This window comes from Propithecus coquereli, unplaced genomic scaffold (genome assembly GCF_000956105.1).
Source record: "Propithecus coquereli isolate 6110/MARCELLA unplaced genomic scaffold, Pcoq_1.0 Scaffold117, whole genome shotgun sequence".
NCBI classification, from domain to species: Eukaryota; Metazoa; Chordata; class Mammalia; order Primates; family Indriidae; genus Propithecus; species Propithecus coquereli.
The window spans coordinates 573,122-585,190 of NW_012135747.1; the positions used below are offsets into that span (position 1 = coordinate 573,122).

The 12,069-nt window shown below is 44.1% G+C and overlaps 1 protein-coding gene across 1 annotated transcript in view; it reads right to left on the minus strand.

Annotated features, from left to right (window-relative positions):
* LOC105822062 (core histone macro-H2A.2) overlaps positions 1–3,823 on the minus strand; it is a 44,520-nt gene extending 40,697 nt beyond the window's left edge. The window contains exon 1 of the mRNA XM_012658999.1: positions 3,425–3,823. The gene's annotated coding sequence lies outside the window, so the exon portion shown is untranslated. The remainder of the gene's footprint in view (positions 1–3,424) is intronic.
* Positions 3,824–12,069: the final 8,246 nt, after the last annotated feature.

Sequence of the window (12,069 nt, forward strand, 5' to 3'; positions counted from 1 at the left end):
TTCACGGAATCATAGCAATGAAAGAAATTGTGAGCATTCTTTTAGTTCACCCTTCAACCTGAACCTTAGCAAGGCAGGCCAGGACCCTCAGCCTTGCAAGGCACTTTACACAGTCATGCAGTGTCTGCATCAAGCTTCCCCCCACCTGCCTTGTTCCTTTGCCCCTTCCCCATCCAAATCCTGCGACATTGTCTAGGAAGCCTAGCCCAATTCCCTCTCTTCCAGTCTAAATTCTCTTCTCCCTTTAGAAACTGTTGAAGCATTTTATTTGCAACTTTCATTATACATTATTAATCACCTTTAAATCACTAGTTGTATTTAGTTATCCAACCAATATATAATTAATTCAAATTGTAAAATTCCAAATATTATAACAATGGTTATAGATGGGTATGAATAATGATATGACTCAAGCCCTTCTTGACAATTCCTCCAATTCTTGTTTCTTTTAGTGGGTATCTTCTTTGACACCTTTTCTATCCATTTATCCATTTATGTATGCATTTTTCTTATAGAAATTTATAGTTTTATTTTGTTTTTACATCAATGGTACCATATAGTATGTACTGTTCTGCAATTTGCTTTTTTCATTAATGGTATATTTTGGTGATCTTGTTCTGTCTCAGTATATATAGATTTGCTTCATTCTTTTTAACTGCTGCCTAATATTCCAGGAGATAGATGTACTAGAATTTGTTTAGCAACTTGCTATTGACGGCTGTTAGGTTGTTTTCAATTTCAGAACTACTAAAACTCAGTAATGAACATCGTATGCCTACTTTTTTAGGTCACACACCAAGAAATGGAATGCTCGGTCACAGAATGTGCACATTATTAATTTAATAGTGCCAAACTGCCCTCCAAATTGGTTATATCAATGTACACACCTGTCAGCAGTATATTAAAGTACTTGTTTTCCTACTAGCTTGCCAAAATCACTTTTTACCTTGTTTTACCTGCATTTATATTTTATCTCCTAGGCTTGGGGCTGTAAGCTCTATGAGAGAAGGGCCCATGACCTCTTCACATTTTCTTTCATTTCTTTCCCCATCCAGAGGTGTTTAAGGATTGGTGCTCAGTACTTGTTCGTTGAATGATCTCTAACCACAAGTTCTGTGCTCATCTCTGTGCAATACACACTTTTCAAAAGCATCTACCAAGACTGTATCTAACTTTGAGGTTATTTCTTAAGAATAAAAAACATTCTTAAGAAAGTTCGTTGAATTTCTGCACATCCCTCCCCCTGAACAAGTTATAAAGATATCTTTCATTTAAAGTTGCCTAAGACAGGATTCACCTCCTGCTTTGCTGGCAGGAGGCAATGAAAACAGATGAGGTTGTCTCAAACAATAGCTAGCAGGGTGTCCCACCCACTGGGAAACGGCAGACCACAGGCGTCTCAAAAACCCTGGGAACAAGACGGAGGAAGGAATGGAGAGGGAATAGGGTCAGAATCTTTGGGACATTCTGGATCCAAGGAGGTAAATTCTTTCATAGAGTTTTGAAATAGAGGAAACCGTTTGTAATGTATAAAGTCTGGCTATGAATGGATCCAGGTGAGGTAGAACTGTGACACGGTAGGAAAAACCAGAGGAAAGGAAAACTGGACATATTTTAAAAGGAACTCTGGATACAGGAAAGGGGAGTTTTAAAGATGTGAATTATGCTATTCAAGATAAATGGTTCCACCGGGCAGTGCCTATATTTATTTGTATGATAATCTTGGGCTAAAGCAATTCTAAAAATCACCAGCATGGTTCCAAATCTTGGAGCTCTGAACTTTTAGTATGAAAATAAGAAGAGTTTTAAAACGAACTGAGAATTATGTGTAGCTTAGTCTGTATTTCAAAACAACATAAATGAAGACACATTCTCGCTCTTAATGTTTTCTTTTTCTCTCACCTATCGAACCATTTCAGTAGCAACTGTGCAGCCCAGTGAGGGTACAATTGTATTTCAAAGCAAACACAAATGAGAAAACAATTCTCCATGGTGTACTGATCGCCCCTTGGGGGTCCTGGGGTCTGTGGGACTTAGAACTGGGTCCTTGTTTTGAATTCCCCTGAGCAGGACAGAGGCTGGACTGACACCTCAGTTCCCCAGCGCCGCTGTAACGCGGGAACTGCCCTTACAAACAGGGCTGCTGAGCCGGGGTTCCCATTGCAACCCCTCAGACACTCAGGGACTCCCCTTTGGTTTCTCAGCCCATTTCTTCAGTCCTTCACCCATCCTGGGGCTGTTGCAAAAAACCCCGGCAACAACCAGGCCTAAATCAGGCCCACGGTGGCCCATTTCACTCGACGGGAAACTCCTGGAGAAGGTGGCTCCTTTGGCCCTCAGGGGACCAATGCCCCTTGGGCCATTGTTGTGAGGAACAAAGAGGGCAGGAGCTGAGGGCGCCCCCAGGAGGAAAGGCGGGGGAAGACACCCACGGGGGCGATTTGGGAGGATGGCGAGGCCGGGGCTAGGGCGCGCGGATTGAGGGCTAGGAGCCGGGGAGGCAGGACTGGTCCCCACTCGCCGCGCCCCGCGCGCGACACGCACCGCGCCCGGCGCCCGGCACAGCCCTTTCCTGCGCCGCAGCCACTTTACTTTTATTCTCTTTTTCATTATTATTATTATTATTTTCCCGCGCAAAGCGGGAAGCCGGAGTGCCCGGGCGAGCCGCGGAGGGTCCGCCATTTGCCAGCGAGAGCACAGCGCGCGCGTCGGCACCGGGCGCCCCGGAAAGGGAACCGGAGGGGAGTGCCCGGCCCCGCGCCCTCCTCCGCGCCGGTCCCGGGCGCACGCCCGCCGGCGACGCTCAGGTGCCCGCGCGGCAGCCGGGCCCTCCCTCCGCCGCCCGGCGTCCCCGGCCTGACCTTCCCCGGCGCGGCCCGCCCCCGGACCCCGGTCTCTTCCCTCCGCGCCCCTCCATTGTCAGCCCGGAGTAGCCGGCGCCCACCCGGGCACCCTTGCAGGCCCCCGAGCGGCCCTGCCCCGGCTCCCTCGGCCCCCTCCCCCGCCCAGTCCCCCCTGGTGGCCGGCGCCTCCCCCTCCCTCTTCTGCGCCCCAAACTCCGCATCTCCAGGAGCCCTCCGCTTCCTCCGGGTCCAGCCTCGCCCGGGGCCCGCGGCTGGACCCCGCATCCCTCCTTCCTCCCTCCCTCATTGCCCTAGATGCCCCCAACCCCTCGCCGGCCGCAGGAATTTTACCGCTCTTTTACCAAGCCCCCCTTTATTTCTGGAGGAAGCAAGTTGGGCGGCTTGATTTATTAATTTCTTTTTCTTGCAGGGGGTGGGTCGGCTCTCGGGGGTGCGCCCGCAAGGGCTCCGGGAAGAGGCAGGGGAGGTGCTCTCCGGCCCCTGCACTGCCCCGGCGGCGCGTTTTGTTTCCAGAGCCCGGAGCCCGCTAAACAATAATGCCATAGCCATGGCGGGCTCACCTGGTGCTGCGCCGCCTGCTCCGGGCGCCCGGTCCCCTCCGCGCGCCCCTCCTCGGCGCAGGTTCGGCCCGCGCGGCGCCGGTGCCAGGCAGGACTCTTTGCCTTTCTTTGGGTTCTATCTGTGCGTGTCAATGGCGGCAAGCGGCAGTTCCCTGGGCCGCGGATAGTAGCGGGGGGAGGAGGCGGAGGGAGAAGGGATTGCTCCTTCTCCACATAACCACCTCTAGGAGGAGTCGCTCAGCCTCATCCCCCGCCAGCCCAGGCTCCGCGACGGGTCCGGGGCTTTCGGTGGGGCTTGATGAGCTATTGTCCTTCAGGAGCATTAAAGATGAAACCGCGCGGCCTCCGCTTAGTTGGCGGGTCTGTTGGATGCGCCTAGGGCCACTTGCTAAGATGAGGCTTTCCCCAGAGCTGGGCACAGAGGCGCTATGGTCATGATCCAGAGTCTCCTGTTAGCGGATCCACCTTTGGTGGCGTGGGCGTTCATCTGGCAGTTCTGGGCAGAGTCTTAGATGGTGAAAGCGAAAAATGCCACTTTCAATGTTCTTGTGTCCTTAAATAATAACAACTACATTAACGTTTGTGTCCACCACTGGGAAGATAGCATAGGGCGGTCACAGCCACAGGAACTAAGAATTTATATCCACGCCTGTCGGCTTTTTATAAATTAAGACCAATTTAGAATCCAGTGTTGCATGATATTTGGAGTAGCAGATGTATCTTTTGGTGGGTGAGACTGTGTGCATGGGCATAATTTTTAATTGGGTTGCTTTGGAGTGTGTTAATTTGTAATATCCCAATGGGTATTTACATTAGCACGAGGCTATTGTCTTAAGGACCAATATTTATTAGTTTCTAGAAAATAAATTTTGGGGGGATGTGGTGGACAATATCAGGTCTCATAATGGGGATTAGCAGTTGCTCCGTTCCTGCTGGAAGCCAGTCTCTTTTGTACTGTGAGATGTTGGCAAGGGCTCCATGGCTGGAGGGGAGTCAAAGGAATTTGTTTATTTCAGTGGGAAATGCTAACTTGCCATGGACCATCCAGGTTTCCTCTGATTTCTCCTTGATGAGTCAAAAGATTGTGAAGGGCAACATTTTGATCTCTTCGAAAAAGAGAAACCCACGAAAGCATAATTCTCCAGCATGGGCCAAATGGATGTTTTCCAAAGCTGTTATGTTTGGTAATATTGTGTGTATTTGCTGCTATAAACTTGTAGCTGTTTAGACAATGGGGACCTTGGGGTGACTGAAAACCTCGGATTGCCTGAGTGGGAAGAACCCAAATGCCCCCTGCCCTCTGGATCTATACCAGTTAATCATGACTATAGCCGCATTTATAGATAGCGCTTTAGGTTTAGAACATGATGTACATTTTAAACAATGTGTTTGCTTAGAAATTAGCCACCATTCTCTCTGACTTCCCCCAAATCATGCGTATATCATAAGGTATAAATAAAGCTCTCTCTGTGTAAATATCACGTGGCTTTTCAAACTCTTCTGGACTCAACAGTTTCAGTGTGTTGGGATGTCCTTCACTCTTCTTCCTAAGCCCTTTATGCTCTCTGGGGATGACCTCACGGTTCTTTGTCTCGGAAGGTACTTTCCAGGTCAGAAACCCAGTCAGGATGAATTCCTCATTTCCCAAGCATGTATTTAAAGGGTTTCAAATGATCACCTGGGGCATCCCATAATGGTGTTTTTTCCCATTCCTAGAGGAAGTACCTATCTCCCTTCTTACACATTCTGGTGCCCATTCTTCACCAGAAACAACCTTCAGGCCAACATTCAACAGAGTTCAGGAGCCTTCTGTGAATACTTGAACAACACCCCTCCTCTGTCACCCAGTCAGCCAGGGTGACTGAAATAGAGTTGAATAATTCATCAGTAGATATTAGATTCACATTCTCCATGTAATTTCCCAATAAAAGTGGTATACATGGTCATTTTTATGTGACTTTTACGTAATTTGTTTTATCCTAGCATTTTGTTATGTGCTATCCTGAAAAAAGCTGAGTCTAGGAAAGTGACTAGTCAATATTCTCTCATTTCATCCTGGTTGGTTTTCTTCAAACAAATGATGCTGTCACAACTCAGAAAATCAAGGGGGAGGTCAGCTTCATAATACTCTGGTTCTTAGAACAGAAGGGATCACAGTGTTCTCCTAGTCTAAACCCGTTATGGTATAGGAAGAAGTCTGGTACATGTGTGGGTCAGGTGACTCAGCCAAAGCCACGTAGATAGTCAGTGGTAGAGCTTCCAGTACATTTCCAGATACCCAGCAAATGCAGTTTCCACCAAGTCCAAACTTTTCAGGATGGATAGGGGACAAATATGCCACTTAATATGCACATCTGGTTAAATTATATATGTTTAGTACTGAACATTTAACACAAAGATTTAACGCTGAGATAATATGAGATAGTATTGTATAAATTTAAAATACGTTGAAAACAGTCAACATGATTGTAAGTTCTTTGGTTATCTTGAGTTCAGCAGTGGCCTCTAGCTCAGGGAACCTCTGACAAGTTGAACAATAAATAATTAGAGCTTACACTTACAGAATGCTTTCCGTGTCCACTCTACTAAGCACTGTATTCTTATTTACTCATTTAATCCTCATAACAATTCTGTGGGGTAAGTACTATTTTCTCCTTTTCACAGATGGAACAACTGAGGCAGGGAGTGGATGAGAAACTTGCCCACACTTACGGAGTTAAGAAGTGACAGGTTCATGCACTTAATCACTGTCTTAATCTGACAGTAGAGAAGTGCATTTGCTTTAAGCAAAGGAATTTTGCACTCAGTCGCATGATGAGTCCAGTGGGGCCCCTTGGACCTCTCCCAATGCGTATCCTCAAAGACTCAGCAAATAGCCTAACTGTTGGATTTGGCAATCTTGTTCTGGGTTCTTGGTTCTTGGTGTGCTCATGGCCGAAGAAGGACCAGACACACCAAAGTAAGACAAACATGAAAATGAGGTTTATTGAGGAGAGAAAGATAGGATTATAGAACAAGAGCAAGATATAGGTTACAGAGCAAGATACATATGCCACAGATGACGACTGGACCACTGTTGTCACAAAAAAAGAGAGGGAGACCTTGCTTATGGTCTGGGTCTTGTTTTATAGTGTCCGGATAGGGAGCTCCTTGTGGCTCAGACATCGCCATGGAACCACTTTGGACAGTTGAGAGTTATATGACTCGAGTCTTACTGCACATGTGGATCTCCCATGAGCCTTTCTGAAAGCCCATTTTGGGGGGTAAACCGCAACGACACCCACTTTCACCACTAGGAGACCCGGAATCCCTCGCGATCTACCTAACATAATTACAGGAGGTTTGGTTGATTACAAGTGCACTGAAAACATTTTCTTAACCCCTGACCTGTATGTGTGCATAATATGTATGAATACATGTATTGATTGTGAGTTGACTCCATTAGCAACAAGGATGTCTAGTAAAAATTTTATCCAGATGCAGGATGAACTGCTTCTCCATTTAGAGACAGACATGTAGCATGATTGAGAGATTAAAAAAAATGAATCAAACGAATGAGCCATGAAACCAGGTTCATATTCTATTGGGTCTTCTAGTAATTCATCTATTCCAAAAATAGCTCTATTGATTTTACTCCCCCAAACATTTTTTCTTTCTTATGATCCAAATTTATGATGTTGTGTAAATTGAATGGACTTTTATTTTCCATGATTAGTTCTAATCCAGTTTATGCCACATATTATAATTTGTGATTTTATCCTCCTAGGATCTTGATATGCAATTACCTTATTAATTTCTGGACTTTGCCTCTTCTGGAAAGACTATGTGCGTGGAGTTATATATCTGGCATATGTGAATATAGATGTGTGGGATTTGTATAGCCAGATTAATTTTGTTTGAGAATTTGAGATCCCCTTTGAAGTAACCTGATATTCCCTAAGAGTGCCATAGAATCAGGTGGAAATCACTGGTTTAAGCACTTCTTTGGATGTAAGTTAGGAAACTCTAGACACTGTATTAATTCTGTCAAGGCACCAACTGGTATAACTCTAAATAACAACTTGGGAGCCTCAGGTTCTAGTTATAGCTAGAAACATACAAAGTCTTTCTTGTTGTATTTTGAATAATGAATATGATTAATGTTAAACTTTTACTTCCTTGACCAGAACTAATAACTTTAAGATCTTAATCACTTATGGTGGGAGAATAGTGCCCTTAAAGAAAGGACACACAGGCAAAGCATGTGTTTTTAAGGTTTCAGGTTTTTAAGACAAATGCATTGTCAGCACCAGTTATGCTAAGTTGTGATTAGGAAAATAAGGCACGTGGTGTCATTAAATTTAATGAAAACGGACTCCAGAGCTAAGGGGAGTGTGCCAGTTGGTAACTTGCTCTGATCGGTTACTGAGCTCTCTGGGAGATCATCCTATTACCTCCAGGCAGAGCTCTTTGTGACAATTGTGATGGGAAGCGGCAGCAAGCATCTAGAGAATTTGGACTTTAGCATCTGTGTTGGCAGATCTGTGCAATGTGACCTCACACCTAAACAAAATTGCTCTTTACAGTTTAGGCCCATTCCAGAGAATGGGGGCATTGATTTTCCAAATCCACAAATGCAGAATACCATAGTGAAACTATAATTTATTTATACAAATGGTGTGTTTTTACAAAGGCCATCTGTCAGTTGACTCTCTGATCTAAAACAAATCTGTTTGTTCCCCAGAAGAAATAACATGTCTGTTGAAAAAGCATTTATGGACGACAGGCTGCCCAATCTACCAGCCATTGGTATAACAGTAACTATTTATGATATATTTACTTCTAAGGGAGTGCTGTGAATGGAAACTATTACTTGTAAAGTATGGTAATTAATTTTTAATTACCTCAAAGCCAAAAAATGGAGCCCACTTACATTTATTAAGATTGCTGCATGAGAAACATGTTCCTTCTGGAAAAAATATCCAAATAAAAGCATTCATAGAGCTATGGTCAGGTGATAACTCACTGTTCTGATTGGGTGGATATAATTACCCATGATTCTATAATCATGGGTTCAATCAAGAGGTCTTTTTTTTTTTTTTTTTTTTTGTGAGGAGGGGTGCTCAGTTGCCTTGTTTGTTTTTTTTTTTTTTGAGACAGAGTCTCACTGTGTTACCCGGGCTAGAGTGAGTGCCGTGGCGTCAGCCTAGCTCACAGCAACCTCAAACTCCTGGGCTCAAGCGATCCTACTGCCTCAGCCTCCCGAGTAGCTGGGACTACAGGCATGTGCCACCATGCGGCTCATTTTTTCTATATATTTTTAGTTGTCCGATTAATTTCTTTCTATTTTTAGTAGAGACGGGGTCTCGCTCTTGCTCAGGCTGGTTTCCAACTCCTGAGCTCAAACAATCCGCCCGCCTCGGCCTCCCAGAGTGCTAGGATTACAGGCGTGAGCCACCACACCCGGTCCCTTGTTTGTTTTTATTGAGACAGAGTCTTGCTCTGTTGCCCTGGGTAGAGTGCAGTGGCGTCATTGTAGCTCACTGCAACCCCCAACTCTCGGGCTCAAATGATCCTTCCGCCTCAGCCTCTCCAGTAGCTGGGACTACAGGTGCATGCTGACAGCACCTGGCTGGGGGTTTTTTTTTTTTCCTTTTCTTTTTTGGTAGAGACCGGGTCTTGCTCTTGCTCAGGCTGATCTCAAACTCCTGAGTTCAAGCAATCCTCCCGCCTTGGCCTCCCACAGTGCTAGGATTACGGGCATGAGCCACCACCCTGGCCAAGAGGTCTTGAATGACCCTGACTACTTTATCTCCAGGCACAATTGATGGCCCTTATAGAAAACTAGATCTTACTGTTAATACTAAAAGAAAAGAAGACTCTAGGCTGGGAGAAATAGAGATGGAAAAGAAGGGAAGGCTCCCTGCCCTATCTCCACCTCCCTCCATGCCCCTCAGAGGAGACACTTGAATGGATATTTTATTCATTCATTCATTCATTCCTGGATTCTCCCCTCCCCTGGCTTTATTGAGATATAATTGACATATACAATCACACTGTCAGCCCTTCATATCCGTGGGTTCTATATCCACACATATCCACAGATTCAACCAACCACCGTTAGAAAATGTAGTTAGGCCTATGATGGTTGTGTTTGTGCTTAACATAACACAGACTTTTTTTCTTATCATTATTTCCTAAACAATACAGTTTAGGAAACAAAACAATAGTAAATGACAGCTAGTTACATAGCATTTACATAGTATTAGGTATTATAAGTAATCTAGAGATGATTTCAATTTATACGGGAGGATATGCGTATGCCATTTTATATAAGAGACTTGAGCATCCTTGGATTTGGTATCTGCTGGGGTTCCTGGAACCAATCACCTGTGGATACTGAGGGATGACTATATCTATTTAAGGTGTCCAATGTGATGCTTTCATATACGTATATGTTGTAAAATGATTACCATAATCAAGCTAGTTAACCCATTCGTCACCTTATATAGTTACTTTTTGTACGTGTGTGTTGAGGACATTTAAAATCTACTTTCTTAGCAAATTTCAAGTATACAGCCAGGCACGGTGGATCAGGCATGTAATCCTAGCACTTTGGGAGGCGTAGTGGGAGCATGGCTTGAAGCCAGGAGTTTGAGATCAGCCTGAGCAAAAACGAGATCAGTCCTCACCAGACACTGAATCTACTGGCACCTTGATCGTAGACTTCCCAGCATCTGCAACTGTCAACAGTAAATTTCTGTTGTTTATAAATTACCCAGTCTAAGGAACAGTTGACCCCTTGTATCTGTGGATTTAAGTAACTACAGATTGAAAATATTTGAAAAAAAATTGCATCTGTACTGAACAGGTACAGACTTTATTTCTTGTTGTTATTCCCTAAACAATACAGTATAACAACTATTTACATAGCTTTACATTGCATTAGGTATTATAAGTAATCTAGAGATGATTTAAAGTGTATGGGAGGATGTGCATAGGTTATGTCCAAATGCTATGCCATTTCATATCAGGGACTTGAACATCCTTGAATTTTGGTATCCATCAGAGGTCCTGGAACCACTGCCCTGAAGATACCAAGGGACAACTGTATTTGTTATAGCAGCTAAAAGGGACTAAGACAATACTTTAAAGAGGCATATTAAGTAGATCTCCCTAGAATCTTACGGTATAGTCATAGATCTATGACTTCTCGACTAGTCTACTGGTAAGTTATCTTATCCATACACAATTGCCACAGCCTGTCTGTCCTTTGCATCAGTTTTTGTCAGAAAGCCCAGTTCTCTTAATAGTACACCAGGCTGCCTCTCTCTGGTTGTTCCTTTCTTCCAGCTCATTAGATGAGTGTATTCTCCACTTCGCTTTGTGCTGATGATCACGAAATTGAGTGCTCCGAAATTATATGACAAGGGAGCAAGAAGAACATTACTTAGAGCCAGAGGAGAAGCTCACAATTAAGATCTTTAAGAACTTTTGAGAAGATGTCCCTGCAGAGTGGCTATGACAGCTGCTGCTCATTGAGATTAGGAGCCACTGGCTTGAAACCAGCTAGTGCCAAACAGCAGGACTTCCTGCTCTACTCCAAAGTGTTTATTTCATTCCACAGTGGCTGCTGAAATGCAGCCTCTAGGAATCCTGCTTTAAATATGCCCCTGGGGACCCTGGGCTATTAAGGGTTATTGCTAGTGGTCCTCTGTCTCGGGAATGATTCCAGTTCTACATTGTACATCTTTGAGTTGGCTTAAAAAACTGCATATGTTACTACAAAGTGTTGTAGTGATGTATATGTTTGCTTTGGTGACCCATATAGTCATTTGTAATGAAAATTATATTGGGGACATTATAGCGCATAACCCAAAGAAGCAAATGTTCACCTATCAGTTTCTTTCAATTTTTTTTAGAATGAACTCTGTAGAGTAACTCTCAGATGTGCGTGTTTCTATTTTTCAAGCAGAATGAGTGCCCAGATAACCTTTAGCTCACACTGATATATTCTTAAAATGGTTACGTGTATTAATGATTCAATTAAATTAACAGCTCCCAATCCCACGTCTGGAACTATTTAAAATTTTCTCATATTGCTCAAAGGTTAGATAAAACCTCAAGTTTTGAATTCTGTTATCACAAAAAACCCCTGCATTATATGTACTTATTGAGAACACATGACATCCCATGTGCCCTACTACACTCCTTTTCACATTCGTAAATTTACAAAAATCAATGCTCAAACTAGCCAGTCCTCCACTCCCCCCTTCTAAGTGTGCTGTAGTCCTGGACTTTGCTAATCCTTAGAATGTGTGAGGTGTTTTCTTGGGAAATGCAATAGGGCTGGTATTCTATGTGGCTAATCTTACCCGACCCAACCCTAGCCATTCACAAACAGCAGATGTTCACGATATGTTTCTCACTTTCCAGCTTGCTCTCTGAGCAGTTAATTTTGCAGTGGGCTCTGTCTTGATTAGGTCCTCAGATTTCTAGTCAAACCCGATATTTTCCTTGTGCTGATTTTCTCTCCCTTGGGATACAGTCTTTTGGTGATGTTAAAGGTTTGTGGCCATCTTTATTTAGTCTTGTTCTTGTTTCTGGGTGCAGCTAATGCAGGCATTAGGGTCATATTTTACTGTTCCTTTTCATGCTTGGTAATT